The following is a 13,126-nucleotide window of genomic DNA, read 5'->3' on the forward strand; positions in this document are numbered from 1 at the left end:
TTACAAATTGGCATCGCAATGTCCTAAGAAATTTAAGGCATCTTTCTTGCATCATATATGCAACAGAAAGAAAATTAAGACCCAAAGAGACACATTCTAGGTGGTTAGAATGATTTTCCTGTCAACATACCTGTGAACTCTTTGATGAGTTCTGAGAAAAAAGCAATTTCTGAGCTCTTCATGAAAGCTAATTTTCATGAAGTATCTGGGGCCAGTTATTATTGTGGACAAAATAATCCTCAGCCCACAAGCGACCTGGGCACTGCTCTCCAATAGGATTGAATAAATCTGCACACAGTGGAATATTAATATTTTTCACATATTTATCATTTTTAAAATAGGAAATCTGCACCTATAGAAATACCCTAAATATAAAACATAAGAGAAATTGTGAAAATAAACAGGAAATACAAATGTATGACTCAAAAAGTATCACTTAAATTTCTAATATATTTATCAGTGTGTGTAAGTTATCTGACTTCTCATAGTTTTTACTAACTCTTCTCCTCCACAGCCAATTAATTTAAAAGCAATCTTGACTAGCTATTTCACTTTAGAATTAAGTATTTCAGCTCATAACTTTCAAAAAGACATGTTCTGCAAAGGACAAAAAGCTGTAATTATAAATGACTCTTAAGAGAGTTTGTGATAATATATTATAAATTCATATCAGAGGTAATATATATTTGTGCTGCTTTTGGTCTAGATAAAGACAGTTTTCTTTTTATAAAAATTGATATTCTTTTCTACATGCAATTATTTACAGGAACATATAACTTATTTTTTTTCTTTCTACTCCAGATTGTCAAAATTATGAGAATACCGAGAGATTCTGGCAAAAATTAATCTTCTTCAGTTAAATACCACTGTAGTATATAATAGACAAATAACAATTTTTCACTGACCTAGAAAAAATAGGTTTTAAGTTACCCTTTAACCAATAAGAACAAGTCAGTTATTGGCACAATATTTTCCTTAGGAGCATCAGCATACATCCAGACACAAACAAGATATTATCAACTAACATATATCTTATATTCAAAAACAGGATTCTTAAATGCTTAATTGCCTCACTTTAATCTTCTAGATCTTCCACTGAATGAATGGACCTTCTATTTATAAACTAGTTAACTTTGAATGTAAAATTTCAAATTAGAAATATTTATTAAATGAACTTCATATGTGGAATGTAGTTGCCTTTTGCTTCTTAAAGTTCAAATTGATGACTCAGAAATTTAAAAAAAAATCAATTGTTAACACCAGATTGAGGAGTGAACAGGTAGTGACTGAAGTAAAAATGTAGAATGAAGAAAGGATTTCTTTTAATAGGTGAAACTTGAGAATCTTTAAATGCTGATGACCACAAGCCAGAAGAGAGGAGGATTTGAAGAGAATTTGAAGTACACGTGGGAAATTGGCAGAACCGGACAGACAAAATCAGCAGGGATGGTCTTAAATGAGAAGAGACTAACCTAGTTTCCTGTGTTAAAGCAGGATGGGGGTGAGAGTCAGCGTGAATTCAGCAGCAAATAATTCAGAGGGCTAAGATGGTCTCTTTATCTCTTCCTCTAGAGTAGAATGCGAACGCACGTGCAGAAGATACAGGTTTGAGGACAGTGGAGGTCTCTGACAAAAGTTGCAGAGAGTAGAAAGAAGACTGGTGACTGAAAAATACCGGGATTACATGGCAGTGTTGAATTCCCACATGAAGCTGATTCAAATTCCCTTGAATTCAAATTCAAATTCCCTTGAATTCAAATTCAAGTTAATTTTCTCTTGTAGCACTCAGGTAACCCAAACATAGCCATGGAGGAAGAAAATTCATTGGTGGCTGTAGTTAAGATATGGACATAACCAAATGAAAAAGAAATGATGGGTTTGGAATTTTTGAGCATGATGAAATTATGGTCATAGAATCCAAGCGAAATAGGGAGACAGAAGAGGACTGAATGCAGCTGATGCACTACAAAGTGATAGAAGTTTTTAAAAAGATGATAGTAGAAGTTGGTAAAACAAGCTGAAAGGAGGAGATAGGAAGGAATGATATGCATGGATTAGTAACTTTTGAGTAGGGGGTTATGATTTGGGGGTGAAAGGAGGAGATAGGAAGGAATGATATGCATGGATTAGTAACTTTTGAGTAGGGGGTTTTGATTTGGGGGTGATGATGAGATTCAGAATATAACATGGGATGTGTCTAACTTGGAAGAAAGGATGACATTGGAAGTAATGAAGCCATGAACTTAAAGGTTAAGTTGCGAACAGTTGATTTATGTGGATATGAGCACCCAGGGGTGATGGCAGAAATTGCTTTATATACAATGATGGGATATAGATAAAAATAAATAGCCAAGCACATTTCTAGTGATCCTTATAAACAAAAGAAAATGATTCAGAAGTTTTAACTATAGTTTATTGTACTTCTTCTGAAATAATTTTTCTTTGAAGTCAATATTGAATCCAAATAGCTGAAGTATTTAAGACTCTTTAAAAGAGGTTGAGAAATCTTTATTTTTTCAAGGATTTTGTTATTCTTTTGCCTGTGATTATACCCCAGTCAAGCCCCAAATTAAAAATTTAAGTATGTAGAATCTGAAATAAATACATTTAATTGTATTCTATATATATATATGTATCAGTCAGTTCAGTTGCTCAGTCATGTCAGGCTCTTTGTGACCCCATGGAATACAGCATGCCAGGCTTCCCTGCCCATCACCAGCTCCTGGAGCTTACTCAAACTCATGTCCATTGCATCAGTGATGCCAACCAACCATCTCATCCTCTGTCATCCCCTTTTCCTCCTGCCTTCAATCTTTCCCAGCATCAGGGTCTTTTCCAAGGAGTCAGTTCTTCACATCAGGTGGCCAAAGTATTGGAGTTTCAGCTTCAGCATCAGTCCTTCCAATGAATATTCAGGACTGATTTTCTTTAGGATAGACTAGTTTGATCTCCTTGCAGTTCAAGGGCCTCTCAGGTCTTCTCCAACACCACAGTTCAAAAGCATCAATTCTTTGGGACTCAGCTTTCTTTATAGTTCAACTCTCACACCCATACATGATTACTGGGAAAGCCATAGCTTTGACTGGACAGACCTTTGATGGCAAAGTAATGTCTCTGCTTTTTAATATGCTGTCTAGGTATATATGTCTGTGTGTGTGTTCAGTCGCTAAGTCATTTTCAACTCTCTGTGACCCCATCGACTGCAGCACGCCAGGCTTCTGTGCCCTTCTCTATCTCCCTGAGTTTGCTCAAATTCATGTCCATTGAGTCAATGATGCTATCTAACCATCTCATCCTCTGCCGGCCCCTCCTCCTTTTGCCTTCAGTCCTTCCCAGCATCAGTATTTATATATATATTATATATATATATATACACATACATATATTTTTTGAATGAAAAGTCTCTTGTTATCTATTTTTTAAATAAAACCCTGTCAATAGGATATGGGTAATCACTGACCTTAGAAATGTGGAAACAAAATGTAGAGACGCTTGCTTCTGAAAGGCTAACTTTAAATAACTATAGGGGAAAAGCACACCTTCAAAGACCTTATAAAAATACCATACAGAACTAATATGAGATTCTACATTATGGAAATAAATATAGAGAACACCTTTTAGATTAAGATGTCATTCAGCATTATATTTAAATGTATCTTAATTAGTCACTTTTTTCTTTCCGTAAAAGAACTTTGTCATCCTTGCTGTTAGACACTGACTTTGAAAGTTTTATTGGGATAAATAATGTTAGTTTGATTCAAGCAGACATTTAGATTTCTTACATAACTTATTAGTAATCATTACTATACTTTTATCAAACTTTGGTGACAGCATGTGTGGCTAATTACATCAGAACAAAATCAACTTTATAAAGTAACTGCACTACTTTGAAATTACCTCCATTTCTCATTCTTAAATAAGTGTTTGATTTGAATACATTTGTAGCTGATTTGGAAGGATGGGATGGGGTCAGATAAGAAACTAATTATTCTCTATGGAAAAAACTATGCTTCTCTTTTCAGAGTATAAAGAGAGAGATTCTTTTTTGACTCCCCATGGAGACCATTTAAAATTAGATAGGGTACTTAAGATCCAGCTGAAAGTTTGGACTACATAGTCTTTAAATTGCAGCCTTATCCTGATTCTAAATAATTCAGAGAAATAGGGCTCTGGAGGTCTGCACTTCTGTATACCACAGTGCTTGGAAAGCTGTGTTTCTTCATGTGTGGAAGCAACAGCATTTCTACCTCAAAGGCTTTGTGAAAACTAAAAGACAAAACACGTGTAAATGTATAGAACAGTGCCTAGCATACTGCAACCACTCGATGTGGTTATTAAACATTTATTACATAAAAAGAAGATCATTATTATCATTACCACACAAATGATGAGGAGGAAAACAGAGCAGGATATACACACACAAGGAGACAGAAGTAGTCATTAAAAAGACATAGATATTAAGTATATTAAGAACAGAATGTGCAAGATGGTAAGTAGAGACAAAGGGATAGATAGGAAGCAGATAATGTGGGGATTTTGAGGCTATATGAAGGCATTTGAAATTTATCCTAGGGATGTTAGGAAATGATTGAGGGATTTTAGGCAAGCTTAGAAATAATGATTTAGATAGATTTCTTTAGCTGAAGTGTGAAGAAAGAATTAGAAGAAGGCAAGACTAGAAGTACAGACATCGTTTTAGTATGATGGCCTGAGCAAGAAAAGAAAATCAACAAGCTTGAGAGATTTTATAGCGTTAGGACCTAGAGCCACAGGGAGGTGACGTGACCTTGTGTGGTGGCACAGACGGCACAGCGAGGATAAGGCCGGATGAGGGCAGAGATGAAGCCCTGGTTTCCAGTTCGGTTAGTGTGTGGAAGTCGCTGCCCTAGTTCCTATTCCATATTCTCAGGTTTTTATTCTTCTTTTTCCACCCAAATTCTATTTATGTGTTCAGTTATTCAGAATGCATGTCTTGAGTAGCTACACTGTGCCAGGCTCTGCACTTGTTTAAAAAAGCGGAGGTTCTCTGAGTCCAGCCCTTTGAATTATGTAGAGAAACATAGAATCCAGGACACCGACAATTTGAAGAGCATGTAATTCAACTTATCAACTGAAATCCGAATCCCTCATATAACAATCTTGCCACATTCATATGCTTGGCAGGTCTATGTTGGACATAATCACAAGAAACAGCTCTCTTTCTAGAAAGGGGGTCAATTCTTTCTTCTCAGATCTGTGATTGTTAGCAGTCCTCACTGATATGCAGCTCACATTTATCTGTTAACAGTCTTTCACTTTGGGCCCAAGATCTTCTCATGCAGCCAAAAGAACACACTTGATTGCTCTTTTTTCTTAGGAGCATCTGGGTCTTTGTTATCTACACTCCACATATTCCTAAATGTTTCCAACACTCCTTGAAGGTGTTTAGTGTCATCTTGCTATGCTGATGATGCTCTTCTGAATATATCTTGTTTGAATATATCTGCTTCAAGCATATTTCCCAGAAATTAACATAATATCCAGCTATGCTCTGGTCAGTGCATAGAATTTTGGCCTTATCAGTTGCTTTTTGGGTACTGAAAATCATTAATATCTTTATCAGGCATTGGCAATTTGTCTTTTTTTGTAGAAACATTTTTCTTAGGAGTTGCAGTTAAATTATACATATCTGCCTATACAAAGACAATCAGTATGTATGAAGTTGGATGCAGATTTATTAACATATAAATGACCCTGTTAAACTTCATCTTCTTAAGATTTGTATCTCTCTTCAAAGGTTTCCCTTAAACAAAATCATTTATCTAAATTTAACTATGTCTTCTAGCTTTATGCTTTCACAAATATCATACTCATATTTAAGTCAAATATTAAAATGCTGAGTCCACCAACTTTCATTTCACTCAGTTATCATAAATTCACTTATCCAGCCTCTGTGATTACAATGATCCCACCAGTTATATTTTCATGTTTTCAGTCTCATTCCAATCTTATGTTCGTTTAGAAAGTAATCAAAACACTTTGCTGAACTCAATATGTGGTATTTCTACAGCCTTTTTCTCATCTACATGTATAGAAAATGTCTGAAAAGTTTAAGGACACAGTTTATTCTTAAGGAATTCCATTTGTTCTTGGTGATTGAAAATCCCTTTCTTACTGTTCAAAAATAACCTATTGGATGTTTTATGTTTATTTTGAAAAACTAACCAGTCTAAGCAGGGTGTCAATATACAGTCTTAACTTAGAGAACATCTTTTAAATAAGAACATTAAGTGGTTTTAGGCATATGGCACTCTTCTCATTCTGCTCAAAGGCCAGAGACTTAGAGAAAGGATCACGGATGTTGAAATACTAAAGTGCAATAATCTGTTTTCATGACTGTCTCTCTACAAGCTCGCTGAAGAGTAGAACTGTATAATTCAAATATCAGTCGTTTCTGACACAGTTCTTGGAAAAAAACAGGCACTAAGGAAATGACTGAAAAGTTATCATTTGTATGTTTCATTAATCCAGGACTTACTTCAGTCAAGACAAATAATATGGATCTTTTTATAAAAGGAGGTCATTTTTCTGGTACATCTAACTATCTTGAGTTTTCACTTATTATTTATTAATTCTTATTTTATTCTTTTCATTTTTCATGGGCAGAAAATACAGAGGCTATACAGGGATTCTGATTCTATTGATACTTACTCTGTAATCTATTAACATTGCACCATAGGTTCATAACAATATCCCTATTTCTTCCATGTTTTTTTCCTTCCTCCAAGACGGCACACTGGTTTTCCTTAGATTTATTTTTTTCCTAACAAATTTCAGTAGATTTTGGCCTTTAGCCTTTGGCTATTATTATTTGTTAGGTTCAGGGAAGCCTCAGAATTGTTCACGGCTGGAGCTTGGCAGGACATGCATGATCAGATGATAAGACAACAATAGCTCTAACTCAGTGCAGGCAGGGAGGGCAAATTTCTGGAGTTCAAAGCTGGAAACTGAGATATATTTTCCCAGATAAATATTGAGAACACTGGGATTCTAAAATATTCTACTTTATTAGATCTTTTTGTGTTGATTGCCCAAGAATGTCCCCTTTAACCACGTCTGTACTAAAGGAACACTTGACTATAACTAATTGATTCAAGTACAAATATCTCTTCCATATTAGGCCAATCAGATTCTTTCACACAGGAGCTTAAAAATGTGAAATGGAAAAGATAAGTTATTGACAACACTCTAGAGAAACATTTTATAATCTGTCATGGTTGAAGTTTTAGAGTGGTCCTGCTCTGTTGTTTCTGTAATTTCTGAGACATTCTAATATCCTACAAGTGAATTCCTTTTTTTTTTTTTTTGGCTTTATTTGGCCAAATTTAGTTTCTATAACATTCTTCAAAACATATCTTTGTGGAGGGAAGCAAAGACATTTACCTTCCATATATATGACCTTACTTAGATGGAAAAATGTATTCAAAGCTTATAACACATGTCTTACAGATTAACCTCTGAAATACAACTCTTTTATAAGTTTAACTTGGCACATAGGTACTTAATAAATATTTATTGAATGAAAGAATGTTGTGGAGATTCTGTGATACCTTTAGTTATGAATATTTTCAGTGACATTTATTTTGCTTAGAGATATGCAAGCTCTGAAACTTCTAAATGCTAAAGATTAAAAATGCCAAGTCTCAAAACACATTAATGTTTATGCACTGAAGGAGACCCTTAGGATTGCAATAGAAATAAATTAACTAAATCTATAGAGCTTCACTTTTATGTCTTTGATGTTCTAACATAAAGATTCATTGGTAGTGATTAACTGTGACTGTTATGCTCCAAGGAGAAAACTGCTTCTCTAGAGGATGCTGCTGATTGCCAAGTTGGAATGTTAATTTCATTTTAATGATGTTGAAAAATTGATTTCAAATACGGAATCCATATTCACTTTGTAGTGGTGTCCATTCAAGAGAGCATAACAAATCTAACATATAATAATATATTACTTGTATTATAACTAAAGATTAAAAATGATAAATTAGTATATTAATATTCATATAGTATCTTCCACTTTAGTCTCAAAATACAGATTTCAACATGCATATATGTTTTAATATTATACAGTGTTAAAAATGCAGGAGGAAAACATTAGCAGATAAAAAACATACAAAAATTTAGGATTTATATTTCCGGAGCTCAGTAACTATTCACTGAGTGACTGTCGATTTTAATATGCTTACTGACCATCAAGAGTTGTCATGCGTGTTAGACAAGTGTATTACTACTGAAGCAGACAACTGCTCTTTAATCTCGTCAGTCTCTGTAAAAGTAAGCTTCTTAGAATCGAAGTTAAGCCTAGAAATAAAAATCTTTTAAGTCAATATATGTAAAACAGTCTAATCTAACAAGTCTTTAGATTGAAAGAATAAAGTAGAAAAATGAAACATAGAAATTATTTGAATATAAATATATTATGACATTTCTGAACCTCAGAATTAAGTGAGAAATAAAGCTTTCAGGGAAAGAGAAGGGAAAATCCTATATGTTATACCACGAAACAATGACAATCAACTGATATTAGACATAAGTGGAAGCCAAAAGAATAGCATGTTTAAAACTTTGAGGAGAAATTATTTTAAACTACTACTTTTACAATTTTCAATTAATTTAGGTATAAAATATATTTATAGATCTCTAAGGATATAGGAAGTTCGTCATAAACCTTATCAACACATTTATAGAGATGGTGATATGGGAAATTAGGAGCTAAATATGTTCCAGGAGGAAAAAATGGATAAGAAATCTGAAGAAGTATTAATACATATAATGGATATCTCTAAAGCTCTTTTTTTCGGCAAAGATGCTAAGGGACAAAATTTCATTTCCTTTTTGGTGAGTTCATAGCTATTGATTCTAGTGTAACATATTTATGGCATCATAATGATGCAAATGCTATTTTTAAGAAGAAAATCCCATGGATGGAGGAGCCTGGTAGGCTGCAGTCCAAAGGATCACAAAGAGGCGGACACGACTGAGCGACTTCACTACACTACATAGATCTTACACTTGTACATCCTGGAAATGTGTGACTAGCATTTCTTTCTTTCTCTGTCAAGTGACTTTAACTTGGGGGTTCAGTTTTAGGAACCTCCTTTTATTTCCATATACCTAAGCCGTGTTCTAACAGCCGCATCAGTAACAAAGCTGACATTTTGATCTCTTGTTGTCTGACTCCTCTGTTTATCAGAAAATAAATTCTAAACTTTGGCAAAGAACAGAGCTTCTATTTACTGGGTACTAAAACATTAATACCAACAACCAGATTCTAAGTGAAGTTCAGGGAGTTAGGGAGTCAAAGAATATTTATAAATTGAGGTTTTTGGTGAGCTAGGCCATGTACATTTTTGATCTTGCAGTAGCTTCTTTTAAAAAGTACAGTTATTTTATAGAGTTGTGTGGTTGACTTTAACTGGCCATCCTGAGAAAGAGGGTTTAGGGTTTAGTCTAAAACTTTTGCTGGAGAGTTAAGAAAGGGAAATAGGTTCTTGACGGTCGGGATGGAAGGTATAAAAGGGAAGAATTGAAGTTCTCAGGTCTAGTCTGAGGAATGCAAAGATATTCAATTGATATTAAATTAGAAAAGATGCTTGCCATCCGTTGAAATCAAACAAAGGATGATAGAAAAGACCTCAGATATTAGTGACACATTAAGAAAACTCTGGAGAATCACAATTTTAATATGGAAACATATTGAAAATAATAAATGACTCAATCCTTTAAGATTGGGAGAACTATATCACAAGGCTACAGAAACGCTGGCCCAATTTTAAAGGGGAAGACTAGACAAATTAATGTGAAGTACCCTGAGTATTAATTGGAAGGACTGATGCCGAAGCTGAAGTTTCAATACTTTGACCACCTGATGTGAAGAGCTGACTCACTGGAAAAAACCCTGATGCTGGGAAAGACTGACGGCAAGAGAATAAGGGAACAGAGGATGAGATGGTTGGATGGCATCATGGATTCAATGGACATGAGTTTGAGCAAACTCTGGGAGATAGTGAAGGACGGGGAAGCCTGATGTGCTGCAGTCCATGGGGTTGCAAAGAGTCAGACACATCTTAGCTACTGAACAACAACAGCTCAAAGAATTACAAGATGAGTTTCAGTTTGACATACATATTACATGTATTCCATGTAAGCCTGCTGAGGAAATTTATGGAATTGAAGCTTTAAAGGAAAGTATAATAAAGATAAGATGTAATAAAAATGAACCAGGCAGAACAACAATAGGTTGACTTTAGACCTTTAGGTTAGATGCTATTCTGAGGGAAGAATAGCACCAGTGTGATAATATACAACTCAGGAAGATAATACTCAACTCAAGAATTTTTAAAACAGTGGATGCTTTGGCAGATCTCATATTCTTGATTTCCTATTTCTCATCATAGGACAATAGCAAGAAATAGAAGAAAAACAAAAGGCTGCACCAGAAAGCAAAGCAAAAGCAGAACAAAGTAGGAACCCAGAGCTAGTAAGATGTTTTAATCTATATGACTTTAGTTGCTGGATGGTAAGTGAACCTCAAATTAGACCTTTGTCTGGGACTGCCAACATTGTAAATTTCTGAACTTTACAAGCATTTGGAATATCTTGAATGCTGCTCTCTGATTTCTCTTCCATATGGTTTTTCAAAATGTGTCATAAGTAACTTATTTAAAGATTTCTCTCAATTAAATTTAAATTCACAGATTGTCAATCAGAGATACCTGATATCTTAGTAAAGTTAAAAATAAGATTTTCCAGCTGGGCTATTTCCACAGGGAGACTAATGAAATGAATCTCTGATATGAACTTTGGTAAAGTGATCATAAGTATAAATACTGTGTCCTGGACACATCATTTGGCTTGGTCGTTGGATAGAATGTAGAAAAACAACTGATGGGAAACCATAGTCATTGCAACCATGTATGTACAGACTATCGTGTTTAAAAATTTGAAATTTTTTTCTCCATTTTTTTGTGTGTGCACTTAAAAAAAAAAGCACTTGAATTTTTTTTTCCATCTTGAAAGTAGATATATGAAATTTGAACACTGAAGAGTATGATTCATTGAAGCACATTTAAAGAGGATATAGTGTCTTTTAAACAAAGAACATCAGAATTGTTTAAATAAAATTTTAAATGCTTCAGAAAATTTGAGAACATGACCAAAGTTTAATCATGTAATAAGAAATGTGATAGAAGTAAAGTTTGAAACTATATGATTTAAAAATAATTTACCTTGCTTATCTTGTAAAACCCATTACATGAGGACATGTGACTTTAGTAACCCAGAAACCCAGGCATGGCGCCGCAGAAGGCACGGATAAGTGTTAGCACTTCCTTATATGTCTTACAAATACAGGTTGAATATCTATGCTTGTTGGTCTTTTGCTATGAGATGGTCAATAATAAGAGAGATGCTTCGGTCTTCTCACTAATTAGCAACACTTTGCCTTGTTGTATCCATTTTAACTCAAATACTATTATTCTATAGGAAATAGTTGTGCTAAGGAATGTTGGCCGTTGTTGTATTATGGTCTGTTCTTAATATTCTTCTTGATCTTCAAGACAAGGATTCTATGTACTACATTTTAAAATTATATTTGCCAAAATGTACTTCAAAATGAAGTAATGAAGCCAAGGACAGGAAGGTCTTCAAACCAAATCCAGAACTTACAATCATTTTCTTACTGTGAGGATACTTAGGATTTAAGAAATAATTCTATAAGATTAATATCAAATCAATCTAACAGTGTATAAACTTAACAATTCCTAAACTTTGATTCTAAATTTGTGATTTTGTTAAGTCATGGTATAATTGGAATTTTTAACTTCAGTAGCTATTAAAATTGACATTTAACTTGGTCTTATAAACAGCAAATGAATTATGGGAGGCTTTAGACTTAAAGCAATCTCAAATAAATAACACTGGAAATCCTTTAGACTTCAAATAAATTTAATATTTAAATATATACTTTGAGTGACCAGTAATTAAAAAGGTAATACTTATTAGTATGGAATGTGATTGAGCATTTAATTGTATTCAAGAAAGAATGCTTTCAAGGTCACTTCTTTTTTCTGTATAGCATTTCTACTAAATTTAGATATAGAATTAATTTTAGTAAGTAGAAAGTTTATGCAACAGTTATACTAGTGGATTCTTCTATAACTTTTAAATACATTTTTTTTCATTATTAGCAAACATCTGCAAAGTAAGTGAGAAGGGAAAATATGAGGTAAATTAATTAGCACAGTATAGCGACATGCACGTCAATTATAACGATGACTAGGACGATCAACATACTTTCATAGGAAAGAAGGTAAATATGAAAATTACAAGCCTAACATAATAAATATTTGAGAGGGAAGAAAAGGAATAACCAACCAATAGATCCTGTAATAAAGAGAAAGTATTTGGATTTTAAACAACATGGTCTAAAGGTGCTATTTCATCACTGAAAATGTTACTATGCATTTTAAAAATATGTTATATATAGACCCACTTGTGTCTAACAGCTGCTGAGACTCCAAAATTGCCAATTTTGCAAGTTCATTTAAATGTTCCATATTATATGTGAATGAAAAAATATACTATCAGTTTCCTGACAGATGCAAAACAATCTGCTGTGATTCTAAAATAAGTTTACATTCAATCAGTCAGAGAAACAGTCTCCTTTTAAATACTCCATTTTAAGAGGCGGTTCTTTAATTGTCATGAGAGGAAATACAAAGTTGGATGGTATAATCTCCATTTTATCATACCAGTTCAGGACTGAATTCAACTTCAAATGGAATATTACATTATTTATAAGGCTACATTTAAATATTTTAAATATCTTTGAGTTTTGAAATAAAAGCTTTGATCTCTTAAAAAAAAACTGTTTATTTATACTAGGGGCCAAAACTGTTGAATAGTTAGCTGATTATAACCATCACACTGGAGCACCGATAGAGTTTCAGGGAATACCAGGATAACACTGGCCTCGGTCTACTGCTTTGTTTCCAATTACTATGTTTTTAATTCCCCACAAACAATGATAGGAAGTAAATAAAAGTTAGAAAGAGAAGGGGAAATAAAATCTCCAAACCTA

The 13,126-nt window shown here is 33.7% G+C and overlaps 2 protein-coding genes across 23 annotated transcripts in view; one reads left to right on the forward strand and one right to left on the reverse strand.

The window, feature by feature from the left end:
* The window catches only part of ACSS3 (acyl-CoA synthetase short chain family member 3), a 247,922-nt gene that overhangs the window by 213,701 nt on the left and 21,095 nt on the right, over positions 1–13,126 (forward strand). The window lies entirely within an intron of this gene.
* The window catches only part of PPFIA2 (PTPRF interacting protein alpha 2), a 500,106-nt gene that overhangs the window by 49,884 nt on the left and 437,096 nt on the right, over positions 1–13,126 (reverse strand). The gene's annotated exons all lie outside the window — the stretch shown is intronic.

This window comes from Odocoileus virginianus, chromosome 24 (genome assembly GCF_023699985.2).
Source record: "Odocoileus virginianus isolate 20LAN1187 ecotype Illinois chromosome 24, Ovbor_1.2, whole genome shotgun sequence".
NCBI classification, from domain to species: domain Eukaryota; kingdom Metazoa; phylum Chordata; class Mammalia; order Artiodactyla; family Cervidae; genus Odocoileus; species Odocoileus virginianus.